The sequence below is a fragment of the Oncorhynchus tshawytscha genome, linkage group LG17 (assembly GCF_018296145.1).
Source record: "Oncorhynchus tshawytscha isolate Ot180627B linkage group LG17, Otsh_v2.0, whole genome shotgun sequence".
Classification (NCBI taxonomy): Eukaryota; Metazoa; Chordata; class Actinopteri; order Salmoniformes; family Salmonidae; genus Oncorhynchus; species Oncorhynchus tshawytscha.
The window spans coordinates 2445148-2460952 of NC_056445.1; the positions used below are offsets into that span (position 1 = coordinate 2445148).

Below are 15805 nucleotides of genomic sequence, written 5' to 3' on the forward strand. Positions count from 1 at the left end.
ATCAAAAACTGAAAAATTGGGCGTGCAAAATTATTCAGCCCCTTTACTTTCAGTGCAGCAAACTCTCTCCAGAAGTTCAGTGAGGATCTCTGAATGATCCAATGTTGACCTAAATGACTAATGATGATAAATACAATCCACCTGTGTGTAATCAAGTCTCCGTATAAATGCACCTGCACTGTGTGTGTTCAGTGTGTGTGTGTGTTTGTGTCCAGTGTGTATGTGTGTCAAATCAAATCAAATCAAATGTATTTATATAGCTCTTCGTACATCAGCTGATATCTCAAAGTGCTGTACAGAAACCCAGCCTAAAACCCCAAAAAGCAAGCAATGCAGGTGTAGAAGCACGGTGGCTAGGAAAAACTCCCTAGAAAGGCCAAAACCTAGGAAGAAACCTAGAGAGGAACCAGGCTATGTGGGGTGGCCAGTCCTCTTCTGGCTGTGCCGGGTGGAGATTATAACAGAACATGGCGAAGATGTTCAAATGTTCATAAATGACCAGCATGGTCCAATAATAATAAGGCAGAACAGTTGAAACTGGAGCAGCAGCACGGCCAGGTGGACTGGGGACAGCAAGGAGTCATCATGTCAGGTAGTCCTGAGGCATAGTCCTAGGGCTCAGGTCCTCCGAGAGAGAGAAAGAAAGAGAGAAAGAGAGAATTGGAGAGAGCACACTTAAATTCACACTGGACACTGAATAGGACAGGAGAAGTACTCCAGATATAACAAACTGACCGTAGCCCCCCGACACATAACCTACTGCCGCATAAATACTGGAGGCTGAGACAGGAGGGGTCAGGAGACACTGTGGCCCCATCCGAGGACACCCCGGACATGGCCAAACAGGAAGGATATAACCCCAATGTCCAATGTGTGTGTCCAGTGTGTGTGTCGTGTGGGTATGCCCTGTGTTTGTGAGTGTGTTCTGTGTGTGTGTGTGTGTGTGTGTGTGTGTCGAGTGTATGTCCAGTGTGTGTGCAAGTGTATCACTCAATGAACACACACACGCACACTAGGGTTGGGCGATATGGCCAAAATACTATATCACAGTTTAAAAATAAAAAAAATGACATGATGGTATTTTTAGTTCTTGAATAGTTAAAGTTATATATTTGCTTGATGAGTAGTGAGTGATCCCAGGGTGGCAACACATACAGTTGAAGTTGGAAGTTTACAAACACTTAGGTTGGAGTCATTAAAAATCGTTTTTCAACCACTCCACAAATTTCTTGTTAACAAACTATAGTTTTGGCAAGTCGGTTAGGACATCTACTTTGAGCATGACACAAGTAATTTATCCAACAATTGTTTACAGACAGATTATTTCATGTATAATTCCCTGTGTCAAAATTCCAGTGGGTCAAAAGTTTACATACAGTAAGTTGACTGTGCCTTTAAACAGCTTGGAAAATTCCAGAAATGATGTCATGGCTTTAGAAGCTTCTGATAGGCTAATTGACATAATTTGAGTCAATTGGAGGTGTACCTATGGATGCATTTCAAGGTCTACCTTCAAACTCAGTGCCTATTTGCTTTACATTATGGGAAAATAAAAATAAATCAACCAAGACCTCAGAAAAAAAATTGTAGACTTCCACAAGTCTGTTTCATCCTTGGGAGCAATTTCCAAACACCTGAAGGTACCACGTTCATCTGTACCAACAATATTACAGAAGTATGAACACCATGGGACCATGCAGTCGTCATACCGCTCAGGAACGAGATGCAATCTGTCTCGTACTTTGGTGCGAAAAGTGCAAATCAATTACAGAACAAAAGCAAAGGACCTTGTGAAGATGCCGGAAGAAACAGGTACAAAAGTATCTATATCCACAGAAAAACGAGTCCTATATAGACATAACCTGAAAGGCCGCTCAGCAATGAAGACGACATAGACGTCCCCTCCTCCAGGTCCCACAGAGTAGGAGTCTATCTGGACTGGCCAGCCGGCACTCTATCCTTCTATAGAGCCTCCTCTGACACACTGACGCACCTGTACACGTTCACCTCCACATTCACTGAGCCCCTCTATCCAGGGTTTTGGGTTTGGGGTAAAGAAGCCTCAGTGTCACTGTAAATAATAACCATGGTTACCACACACACACACACACACACACACACACACACACACACACACACACACATAGGAAACACACAGACACAGGACACACGCAGTACACACACACACAGCGGACAAACACACACACAGCGGACAAACACAGGACACACACACTGGTCACACGCAGGACACAGACACTGGTCACACGCAGGACACACACACACACAGGACACACATGCACGCACACGCAGGACACACATGCACACACACTGGACACACACTGGACACACACTGGACACACACACACACACACACTGGACACACACACACACACACACACTGGACACATTCACACGCACACACACACATAGGATACACACACAGAGACAGACACTGGACACACACACTGGACACACACACACACTGAACACACACTGGACACACACTGGACACACACACACACACACACACTGGACACACACACACACACACACACTGGACACATTCACACGCACACACACACATAGGATACACACACAGAGACAGACACTGGACACACACACTGGACACACACAGACTAACAGGACACACACACTGGACACAGGCACACAGGACACATACTGGACACACACATTGGAGACACACACACACACACTGGACAAACACACTGGACACAGACACACAGGACAAACCTACCTGGTTAGCTGGGTCCCTGTGTTTTATTTTTTATTTATTTCACCTTTATTTAACCAGGTAGGCAAGTTGAGAACAAGTTCTCATTTACAGCTGCGATCTGGCCAAGATAAAGCAAAGCAGTGCGACAAAAACAATCGAGTTACACATGGGATAAACAAACATACAGTCAATAACACAATAGACAAATCTATATACAGTATGTGCAAATGAAGTGAGGAGGTAAGGCAATAAATAGGCCAATAGTAGCAAAGTAATTACAATTTAGCAAATTTACACTGGAGTGATAGATGTGCAGATGATGATTGCAAGTAGAAATACTGGTGTGCAAAAGAGCAAAAAAAGTAAATAAAAACAATATGGGGATGAGGTAGGTAGATTGGGTGGGCTATTTACAGATGGACTATGTACAGCTGCAGCGGTCGGTTAGCTGCTCGGATAGCTGATGCTTAAAGTTAGTGAAGGGAATATAAGTCTCCAACTTCAGCGATTTATGCAATTCGTTCCAGTCATTGGCAGCAGAGAACTGGAAGGAAAGGCAGCCAAAGGGATGAGATATACCTGCTGGAGCGCGTGCTACTGGTGGGTGTTGTTATGGTGACCAGTGAGCTGAGATCAGGCAGAGCTTAACCTAGCAAAGACTTATAGATGACCTGGAGCCAGTGGGTCTGGCGAGGAATATGTAGCGAGGGCCAGCCTATTACAGCATACAGGTCGCAGTGGTGGGTGATATATGCGACATTGTTGACAAAACGGATGGCACTGTGATAGACTGTCAGGTGGTCCCTGTGTCAGGTGGTCAGGTGGCCCCTGTGTCAGGTGGTCCCAGTGTCAGGTGGTCACTGTGTCAGGTGGTCCCTGTGTCAGGTGGCCAGGTGGTCCCTGTGTCAGGAGGTCAAACACTACATTTCCCAATAAACCAAAACTCCACCATGAAGGTTCTGAAACTTGGTAGGCGTAGTGTAGCATGGCATTTTTATAATTGTCTCTCAATGAGTCCAATGTGCCTTTTGTTCTATTAAGCTGTTGTCTAAGATTTATGGTGTCTGTGACCAGTCTCTGACCTTCGTCACTTGTAGTTTTACAACTGTCAGATTTGCCCTGTACTCTGTATCTGTATCTGGGTTGTCCAGTGCTCTGTATCTGTATCTGGGTTGTCCTGTACTCTGTATCTGTATCTGTGTTGTCCTGTGCTCTGTATCTGTATCTGGGTTGTCCTGTACTCTGTATCGATCTCTCTTGATGTTTTCTTATTTCCATGGTAACAGAATGTATCTATCTCTCGATGTTTTTATAGTTTTTTTTATTTCCATGCTAACAGAATGTATCTATCTCTCCTGATGTAGCCATTGTTTTTTATTTCCATGGTAACAGAATGAATCCATCTCCCTTCATGTAGCCATTGTTTTTTATTTCCATGGTAACAGAATGTATCTATCTCTCTTGATGTAGCCATTGTTTTTCTCTGGTCTATTGACTGTTCCGTACTATCTTATGACCTTGTATAAAATGTTTTTTTTAGGGGGTAGATCAGCTTTAATTTTATAGATAGATTGAAGCTTCCATCAATGTAATTGTCTGCATCACTTCCAATCCCCCATTGTTTTTTGCATATATATACAGTGTATATATACAAATTCTTTTTTCACAATGACGGCCTATCCCGCCCAAACCCTGCCTTAACCCGGACGACACCGGGCCAATTGTGTGCCGCCCTGTTGGACAATATTTGTTGTATTATATACACATACATACATTTAAATACATATACATACATATATATACATACATATATATATATATATATATATATATTTATAGATACATTTTGTTACCATGGAAATATATATATTTCCTTTATTCCCCTCCAACCCTACCACCCCTCCCCCAATTGGAGTAAATTAGTGAACAACAACACTTAGGCCTGTATTTCCAGTTTATACATACAATGTACAATTTATGGACAAAGTCTATTTTACAATCGTTATATTTTGTTTGTTTTTACTCCTGTCCTTCACCGACCCTGAACCTCCCAATCTATTTCTTATCTCCATCTGGTTTGATGTGACCACGCTGGTCATCTATGAACATTTGAACATCTTGGCCATGTTCTGTTATAATCTCCACCCTGCACAGCCACAGGAGGACTTGCCACCACTTATAGCCTGGTTCCTCTCTAGGTTTCTTCCTAGGTTCTGGCCTTTCTAGGGAGTTTTTCTCTAGCCACCGTGCTTCTACACCTGCATTGCTTGCTGTTTGGGGGTTTAGGCTGGGTTTCTGTGCAGCACTTTGTGACATCAGCTAATGTAAGAAGGGCTATATAAATACATTTGATTGATTGATTTTCTATTTGCCATATCTTTCAAACTGTGCTCTTTTAAAAAGTTATTAATATGAACCTATATGCGTTTTACAGACACAGTATGTTTTACATGAGTTATCTTGTTATTAGTTGTTATTATAAGGACACAGTATGTTTTACATTAGGTATCTTGTTGTTATTAGTTGTTATTAGTCCCAACCTTCAGCTCCATTCAACCCCTCTGTCACGCCCTGACCTTCGTTATCTCTGCTTTCTTTATGATTTTGGTTAGGTCAGGGCGTGACTAGGGTGGGTATGCTTGTTTTGTCTAGGGTTTTTTGTATGTCTAGGGGTGTTGGTATGTCTAGGCATATGTATGTCTATGGTGGCCTGAATTGGTTTCCAATCAGATGCAGCTGTTTATCGTGGTCTCTGATTGGGGATCATATTTAGGTTGCCATCTTCCCTTTTGGTTTTGTGGGTTCTTGATCTATGTTTAGTTGCCTGTCTGCACTATCCATATTAGCTTCACGGTTCGTTTTGTTAGTTTTGTTCAGTGTTCGTTCTTTTAAATAAAGAAGAATGTACGCTTACCACGCTGCGCCATGGTCTCCTCTTTACGACGGCCGTGACACCCTCCCATCTATCTCTTAACAATGTCCATATTGGATTTCTATTTGCCATAGTTTCTATGGATTGTAAATTGAAAATACATTTTTTTCTGAAAGTATTATTATATTATTGATCGATTGACTGTGACTTTTCTGATCACCCAGTATTACTATCTGTAGGGTTAGCTCCAGGAAAATATTTAAATTCTTAAGCCATTCCTGGTCCTGTGACCAAAAACAAACTACATATGGACAGTAACAAAACAAATTATCGAATGATTCTGCCTCTTCACAGAGCTGAGAAGGTTGTATCCCCCATGTAAATAACATTCTATTGGTTGCAAGAATTATGTAGAGCAATTTAAATTGAAAGATTTTAAGTTCTATGGCTTGTTTTAAAAATAGCGATATTTGGGAGATAATTTAATTTTCAAATAACTGAAAGTGAGAGGTTGTAATCTGAGGGGTGGGGAGAATGGGGTGAGACATTCTTACTGCTAGAAAACAAGTTTGGATTTAATTATAACTTTTGTATGACTGAAGCCTTTAGTGAGAGGTCTAATGCTTTAATATTGAATCATTTCTGCCCTCCGAATTCATTTTCATTATATATTCATTATATAAATAGACCCATTTAATTTTGTCTGGCTTGCCATTTCAAATAAAATAGAATTTTCTCATATCATTTTCAAAAAACTGTTCGCTAGGTGTAGCTAAGACCCTAAGCAAATAGGTAATCTGGGATATGACTAAAGAGTTAATCAGGGTCACCTGGGATATGACTAAAGAGTTAAGCAGGGTAAACTGGGATATGACTAAAGAGTTAATCAGGGTTATTTTTGAAAAACCATATTGTAACAGATTCTCCAGATTTTAAATGTTCCAGGCATTTATATATAAACTCCAGTCGTACATTATCAAAAGCCTTTTTTTCAAAGACAGCAATGAAAACCAGACCTTCTTTCCCAGATGTTTCATAGTGTTCTATTGTTTCTATTGTTTCCAGTACTTATATTATTGCCAATGTAAAAAACCTGTCTGATAAGAATGAATAATGTCCGACAATACCTTTTTAATTCTGGGGCCTCCAATTGTTTAAATGGACTGGCTCTTTATATTCCCCACTTGTATCCTGTTTCAGTAATAATGAAATCAGACCTTCTAGTTGAGTGTCTGATAATCTACAATTTACATAGGAGTCGTTATAACATGCTAATAATGGTCCTCTGAGTGTATATATATATATATATATATATAAGAAGAAAATGTTTGGTATACCTCAACTGCTATGCGATCCAGCCCAGGAGTTTTCCCAGACTTAAAAAGGCTTTAATTGTATCAAGAAGTTTCACCTTCACACGAGTCTTTCTGTACGGCTGTTAATTTTACATTAATAATAGAGAAAAAATCAACACTTAGCTTTGGTTAGAGGAGATGGAAGAGACTGAAACGAAAACATATTCTTAAAGTACTTTACTTCATCTTTTAAAATATAATTTGGTGAATCGTGGGTGACTCCGTCATTTGTAAACAGTTTCAGTAAATTATTTATGGTATCATTTCTATGTTGTAGATAAAAAATAATAATTTGGTGCATTTTTCCCCATATTCCATCCAGTTTGCTTTATTATTATAATATATTACACTTGATCTTCGAATAAGTTCATCCATTTTTTTTCCCTCTAACTTATTCTGAGCCTCTATGGTACAGTTTTAATTTATCTGTTCTGTTAGACCTTTTCCTTTGTTAATATGGACTCTTTTGAACTAAATTGCTTTGTTTTAGAGATGAGTACTGAGTTGCTTGGCCTCTTTAAAAGTGTCCCATACAATAAGTGGACCTACAATATGTTATGTCGGAAAAATTATGTTATCCTATTTCCTATTTAAAAAAACATCCAATAGGCTTTGATTAAATTTCCAATATCTTCGCCCACGTGGAAATTCAGTAAGAGAAATCTTTATGCCAATTATCAGATGGTCCGACCGCATTCTATCCCCTATCAACACTTTGTAAACTGTTGGTGCCAATGAGAATGACATAAGAAATAAGTCAAGATGACTAGCTTGATTAAACCTCCGCCATGTATATCTCACTAGGTAAGAATGTTAAACCTCCATGTATATCTCACTAGGTAAGACTATTAAACCTCCATGTATATCTCACTAGGTAAGAATGTTAAACCTCCATGTATATCTCACTAGGTAAGAATATTAAACCTCCTCCATGTATATCTCACTAGGTCAGGATATTCAACCTACGCCATGTATATCTCACTAGGGAAGAATATTAAAACTTCTTGTGACTCCCCATCCCGGGTCCGGGAGCGTAATCATCGTCTGACACTAATTAGCATAACGCAACGGACATACATATCCCTAGAAAATATACCTATTCATGAAAATCACAAATGAAATATATTGAGACACAGCTTAGCCTTTTGTTAATCACCCTGTCATCTCAGATTTTCAAAATATGCTTCACAGCCAAAGCTAGACAACCATTTGTGTAAGTTTATCGATAGCCTAGCATAGCATTATGCCCTGCTAGCAGCAGGCAACCTTGTCACGAAAATCAGAAAAGCAATCAAATTAAATCGTTTACCTTTGATGAACTTCGGATGTTTTCACTCACGAGACTCCCAGGTAGATAGCCAAAGTTCATTTTTTCCCCAAATATTATTTTTGTAGGCGAAATAGCTCCGTTTGTTCTTCACGTTTGGCTGAGAAATCGCCCGGAAATTGCGGTCACGACAACGCCGAAAAATATTCCAAATTAGCTCCATAATATCGACAGAAACATGGCAAACGTTGTTTATAATTAATCCTCAAGGTGTTTTTCAAATATCTATTCGATAATATATCCTTCGGGACAATTCGTTTTTCAGTAGGACCGATTGGAGTAATGGCTACCTCTGTATTTTACGCGAGAGTCACCCTGGGAGCCATCAGGTGACCACTTACGCAATGTAGCCGCCTACGGCTATTCTTCAACATAAATACGTCACAATGCTGTAGACACCTTGGGGAATACGTCGAAAGCGTAAGCTGGTTGATACGGCATTCACAGCTCAATAGGGACTCATTGGAATGCAGCACTTTCAAAACATTGGGCACTTCCGGATTGGATTTTTCTCAGGCTTTCGCCTGCAACATCAGTTCTGTTATGCTCACAGACAATATCTTTACAGTTTTGGAAACGTTAGAGTGTTTTCTATCCTAAGCTGTCAATTATATGCATATTCTAGCATCTTGTCCTGACAAAATATCCCGTTTAAAACGGGAACGTTTTTGTTCCAAAAATGAAAATACTGCCCCTAGAGTCGCAACCTCCATGTATATCTCACCAGGTAAGAATTGTCACGCCCTGGTCTTAGTATTTTGTGTTTTCTTTATTATTTTGGTCAGGCCAGGGTGTGACATGGGTTAATTATGTGGTGTGTTTTGTCTTTGGGTTTTTGTAGGTATTGAGATTGTGGTATAGTGGGGTTGTCTAGAAAAGTCTATGGTTGCCTGAAGTGGTTCTCAATCAGAGGCAGGTGTTTATCGTTGTCTCTGATTGGGAACCATATTTAGGCAGCCATATTCTTTGAGTGTTTCGTGGGTGATTGTTCCTGTCTCAGTGTTTGTTTGCACCACACCAAGGCTGTTTAGGTTTTTATGTTTGTATTGTTCGTGTTTATCTTTTTGTTAAACATGAATTGAAATAACCACGCTGCATTTTGGTCCTCATCTCCTTCACCGGAAGAAAAACTTAAGACTATTAAACCTCCATGTATATCTCACTAGGTCAGGATATTAAACCTCCGCCATGTATATCTCACTAGGTAAGAATATTAACCTCCATGTATATCTCACTAGGTCAGGATATTAACCTCCTCCATGTATATCTCACTAGGTCAGGGTATCCTAGTGGTTAGAGCATTGGAGGTTGCAAGTTCAAACCCCCAAAAGGTTGCAAGTTCAAACCCCCGAGCTGATAAGGTACAAATCTGTTGTTCTGCCCCTGAATAGGCAGTTAACTCACTGTTCCTAGGCCGTCATTGAAAATAAGAATTTGTTCTTATTAACTGACTTGCCTATTTAAATAAAGGTAAAATAAATTTTAAAAAACTAGGTCAGGGTATTAAAACTCCTCCGTGTATATCTCACTAGGTCAGGATATTAAACCTCCATGTATATCTCACTAGGTCAGGATATTAAAGCTCCTCCATGTATAGCTCTGTTACGAATCCATTTTGGCCTGACAGTCTAGGGGAGATGGTAACGAGACCCGTAACATAACTCATGCAAATTATAATAGTGAAAAAGTGAGAACGAAATAACCACAGACAACTAAATTACCGTCAAACAGGTGATTTATTAGAAAACACACTGTAAAGGGGGGAGCAGGAAAAGGGGCTGAGCTGGAGCCAAGGAAAGAAACAATAAGCATCCAAAACACCCCTAAGCAAGACTAGCCTATTTCAACAACAGCTAACTAACTAACCAAAAATACAGTGGGTGGTCCGCCCAGTTCACCTACGGGTAGTGTATGCCCATGGGAGACTTGTCTTGGTTCCCCCTTTTCCCACCAGCAAACAAACACCATAACCAAAAACAATACTCACAGGTTAGAACAAAGTGATAGAGGTGCTCAAACAAAAGAGAATTCAATACATAAAGGGAGATAGAGACATTGTAGGAGAGGGTGAAAAAAAAAAGTGATCTACAGACATATGGCATTTACTGAGAGATTGAGCTCTAGAGCAAACAACTGACAGGGTTTTTAAACCAAGGGAAAGGAACTGTGATTGGGTAGGAAACAGGAGGAGGTGTGTCTTCTGATTGATGATTGGGGAGTGATGATTTTCACCTGTGAGGGAAGAAGGAGAGAAAAGAACACAGGTTACACACACACACACACACACACACACACACACACACATACACACACACATACGATACCTGTATCCGTAACAATCTCACCAGGTCAGGATATTAAACCTCATCCATGTGTATGTCACGGTCGTCAAATGGAGGAGACCAAGGCGCTGCGTGATAAGCGTACATACTTCTTCATTAAAGAAAGAACACTGAACAAAACAACAAAACGAACCGTGAAGCTAATATGGCTAGTGCAGACAGGCAACTAACCATAGAATAAGAACCCACAAAATACCCAAGGACTATGGCTACCTAAATATGGTCCACAATCAGAGACAATGATAAACAGCTCCCTCTGATTGAGAACCAATTCAGGCAACCATAGACATATAAACACCTAGACTTTACGAAAACTCCTAGACAATACAAAAACTAACAAACCACCCCGTCACACCCTGACCTAAACCAAGATAATAAAGAAAACAAAGATAACTAAGGTCAGGGCGTGACAGTATATCTCACTAGGTCAGGATATTACATCCTCTGTGTATATATCACTAGGTCAGGATATTAAACCTCCTCCGTGTATATATCACTAGGTCAGGACACTTAAGCCTCCATATATACACTAGTTCCAATATATCCATGACATTCATGATTTCCTTTAACACCTTGAGGATCTGTTTGGATGATTTGCACATTTGGATCAAAATTACTGTTAATTGATATCATCACCCCTTTTGAGTTTCTTTGCCCATGGGAGAAGTATATTTCACCCTTCCCCCTCCCCCCAATCCATTTCCCACACAACTTCATCTAAAATTGTTGAATGAGTTTCCAATAAACAATAGATATTATATTTGTTCTCTTTGAGCCAAGTAAATATGGTTATTTTCTTATTATCTGCTAAGCCATTACAATTATAACTGGTCATTCTTATTTAACCATTTACCATAAATGAGACACAAGTTTAAAATCTATTCATCATTATATATGTTGGTAAACTCACCATTAAAAAGTACCATAGTGATTGAGAGTCCAATTATAAGTGAAATAATGTGTCTGTAAACAATTGTTGGAAAAATGACTTGCGTCTTGCACAAAGTACATGTCCTAACCGACTTGCCAAAACTATGGGTTGTTAACAAGAAAGGTATGGAGTGGTTGTAAAATGAGTCTTAATGACTCCAACCTAAGTGTATGTAAACCTCCAAATTCAATTGTAGCTAAACCCATGATATTTGCATTGATACTAAGTAAACCTCCCCACTATTCCACCTGCTAAAACCCTTCCCCATCCCGAGTTGGCTTGTCATCCCAGTGAATAGCAGACCACCCCGATATTTCAATCTTTTTTAACAAATCAAAAACTGAAAAATTGGGCGTGCAAAATTATTCAGCCCCCTTAAGTTAATATTTTGTGGCGCCACCTTTTGCTGCGATTACAGCTGTAAGTCGCTTGGGGTATGTCTCTATCAGTTTTGCACATCGAGAGACTGACATTTTTTCTCATTCCTCCTTGCAAAACAGCTCGAGCTCAGTGAGGTTGGATGGAGAGCATTTGTGAACAGCATTTTTCAGTTTTTTCCACAGATTCTCGATTGGATTCAGGTCTGGACTTTGACTTGGCCATTCTAACACCTGGATATGTTTATTTTTGAACCATTCCATTGTAGATTTTGCTTTATGTTTTGGATCATTGTCTTGTTGGAAGACAAATCTCCGTCCCAGTCTCAGGTCTTTTGCAGACTCCATCAGGTTTTCTTCCAGAATGGTCCTGTATTTGGCTCCATCCATCTTCCCATCAATTTTAACCATCTTCCCTGTCCCTGCTGAAGAAAAGCAGGCCCAAACCATGATGCTGCCACCACCATGTTTGACAGTGGGGATGGTGTGGTCAGGGTGATGAGCTGTGTTGCTTTTACGCCAAACATAACGTTTTGCATTGTTGCCAAAAAGTTCAATTTTGGTTTCATCTGACCAGAGCACCTTCTTCCACATGTTTGGTGTGTCTCCCAAGGTGGCTTGTGACAAACTTTAAACTACACTTTTTATGGATATCTTTAAGAAATGGCTTTCTTCTTGCCACTCTTCCATAAAGGCCAGATTTGTGCAATATACGACTGATTGTTGTCCTATGGACAGAGTCTCCCACCTCAGCTGTAGATCTCTGCAGTTCATCCAGAGTGATCATGGGCCTCTTGGCTGCATCTCTGATCAGTCTTCTCCTTGTATGAGCTGAAAGTTTAGAGGGACGGCCAGGTCTTGGTAGATTTGCAGTGGTCTGATACTCCTTCCATTTCAATATTATCGTTTGCACAGTGCTCCTTGGGATTGTTTAAAGCTTGGGAAATCTTTCTGTATCCAAATCCGGCTTTAAACTTCTTCACAACAGTATCTCGGACCTGCCTGGTGTGTTCCTTGTTCTTCATGATGCTCTCTGCGCTTTTAACGGACCTCTGAGACGATCACAGTGCAGGTGCATTTATACGGAGACTTGATTACACACAGGTGGATTGTATTTATCATCATTAGTCATTTAGGTCAACATTGGATCATTCACAGATCCTCACTGAACTTCTGGAGAGAGTTTACTGCACTGAAAGTAAAGGGGCTGAATAATTTTGCACGCCCAATTTTTCAGTTTTTGATTTGTTAAAAAAGTTTGAAATATCCAATAATTGTCGTTCCACTTCATGATTGTGTCCCACTTGTTGTTGATTCTTCACAAAAAAATATAGTTTTATATCTTTATGTTTGAAGCCTGAAATGTGGCAAAAGGTCGCAAAGTTCAAGGGGGCCGAATACTTTCGCAAGGCACTGTATATAGATTCTGTGAAGAGATGAAAACATGATAAATTGTATGTGCTATTCAGCACTATAACGGTGAGTCTGTATAATGGATTTGATGAAGTAATAAAAATATAAAACTATAGCTGTGTTTGAATACTCACACTAACCATACTAACCTCACTAACCGCACTAACCCCGCTAACCACACTAACCGTACTAACCCCACTAACCGCACTAACCACACAAACCCCACTAACCGCACTAACCGTGCTAACCACACTAACCGCACTAAACGCACAGACCGCACAAACCGTACTAACTGTACTAACCTCTCTAACCGCACTAACCGCACTAACCGCACTAGCCGCACGAACCAAACTAACCGCCCTAACAGCACCTAGCGCACTAACCATACTAACCAAACTAACCGCACTAACCGTACTAACCACACTAACAGCACTAACCATACTAACCGCACTAACCGCACTAACCAAACTAACCGTATTAACCGCCCCCAACTGCACTAACCGCACTAACCGCACTAACCAATCTAACCGCCCTAACTGCACTAACTGCACTAACTGCACTAGCCCCACGAGCCGCACTAACCAAAGGAACTGCCCTAACAGCACTAACCACACTAACCGCTCTAACCGCACTAACCGCACAAACCGTACTGACCTCACTGACCCCGTACTGACCTCACTGACCGCACTAACCGTACTAACCGCACTAACCGTACTAACCACACTAACCACAATAACTGGAGCAGAGGTATAAACAGCTGAATGGGATGTAACTGGGAAGTCGGGAATAAACAAACTCTGACTGGGAAATTAGATTTTTGAACAGTCTTCCAACTCGGAATTGTAAATCTGGCATCTTTCTAGGAGCACGACCTGAAGCTCAATGACGTCGTCATGATTTAACCTTGTTTTTTTCAGAGTTCCCAGTTGTTTTGAAAGTACCATAAATCCAGAGAATGACAGACTTTGATGACAAAATTTTCCCACGAAGGACCACCATGCCACCTTCCTGTTCAAGTGAGCACAGCACGGCACAACAAGGTGAGTCCAAATATGCCTTCTATGGTGCTGTATAAATGATGTAATATGCCAGGGAGATATGTTTACTGTAGCTAAGAAAGTAATACGAAGTGTATGTTGTGTAGTAAGATGTTAGTAGCCCATGTGCCTCACCCTAAGAATTTGGTCTATTTACCCCTCTTTTTATTTCACCTACTGTTCAGACTTGGTGGTGCACATGTAGCCTATAACCTGTTTTAGAGAAATGTAATCATTGAATATTGTAAGAGCTTTCATTGTTTGCTTATATGCCCCCTTTATTCATCCTACAGTTCTGAGTTGGTGTACAGGGAGAACGCTGTAAGAACGGCCCACGTTATGAATTCTGTTGCTGTACATTTCAAAAGTGCTGAACAAATAGTTATATTGACTACGTCCGTCCTAGCTCGCTAATTAATGTCTTAATCGAAATTGCAGATTGCCTCTTATCCGCTTGTCGTCCCTTTATACAGTAGTTTGTCAAATCTGTCATTTTACCGGGACATAGGTTACCTTCAGACGAGTCCCGTGACACTTGTGGGGTTCGTAGAGAAAAACTGAGAACAGCATTGTGTTTGTGAGAGTCTCCCCTTTCCAAACTATGTTGTAGGTCAAACCGATCGGAAGCTAAAGACATTTGTATGAGAAGACAGCTTTTAGGGATGTGTCATGTTTTGACAAATGCAGAGGTGTGACATCAGCAGTTATTGTAGGATTGTGAAGCATCCAGTGCAAAACACGTGACATTTCTAGTTTAATACTGAAAGATCCATTGTTTTTTAAATCTTTTATTCACATACCGGTAATCGGATCAAATGAAATGAGATCCAATTGATTTTGATGTCTACTTTTTAATTTTTAAAATCTACAGCTCACAAGTATACCACCAACACTCACGTGATTCACTGTGGCCTGGCACAAATCGACCTGTCAATCCAAATCCTCACCGTCATTGCTGGCGACTGCAAAAAATGTCTTGGATAAAATGGCTCGTTGGTCTAGGGGTATGATTCTCGCTTTGGGTGCGAGAGGTCCCGGGTTCAAATCCCGGACGAGCCCATTTGTTGAGCCTTTAACAATCTGAGACAGTCGGTTCTTGGGCAACTGGTTGGAGTGCAGGACGAGGTGGATGAGTGATAAAGGCAATGGACTGCTAATCCATTGTGCTCTGCACTCGTGGGTTCAGCATAGCACAACATTTATTCATTTCTTCCTTGGTTAAAACATCTGTCATTTTAACCGGTACATAGGTTACCTTCAGACGAGTCCCGTGACCCTTGTGGGGGTCGTAGAGCAAAACTGAGAACGACATTGTGTTTGTGAGAGTCTCCCCTTTCCATGGAATGGTCAACCGATTTTGTAGGTCAAACAGTTCGGAAGCTACAGCCATTTGTATGAGAAGACTGATTTCCGGGAT

At 40.6% G+C, this 15805-nt stretch overlaps 1 protein-coding gene and 1 non-coding gene across 2 annotated transcripts in view; both read left to right on the forward strand.

The window, feature by feature from the left end:
• LOC121838636 (NLR family CARD domain-containing protein 3-like) overlaps window positions 1-15805 on the forward strand; it is a 733752-nt gene that overhangs the window by 680461 nt on the left and 37486 nt on the right. The window lies entirely within an intron of this gene.
• On the forward strand, window positions 15376-15447 carry trnap-ugg. Its single transcript has one exon. It is a non-coding gene; the product is annotated as a tRNA-Pro (tRNA).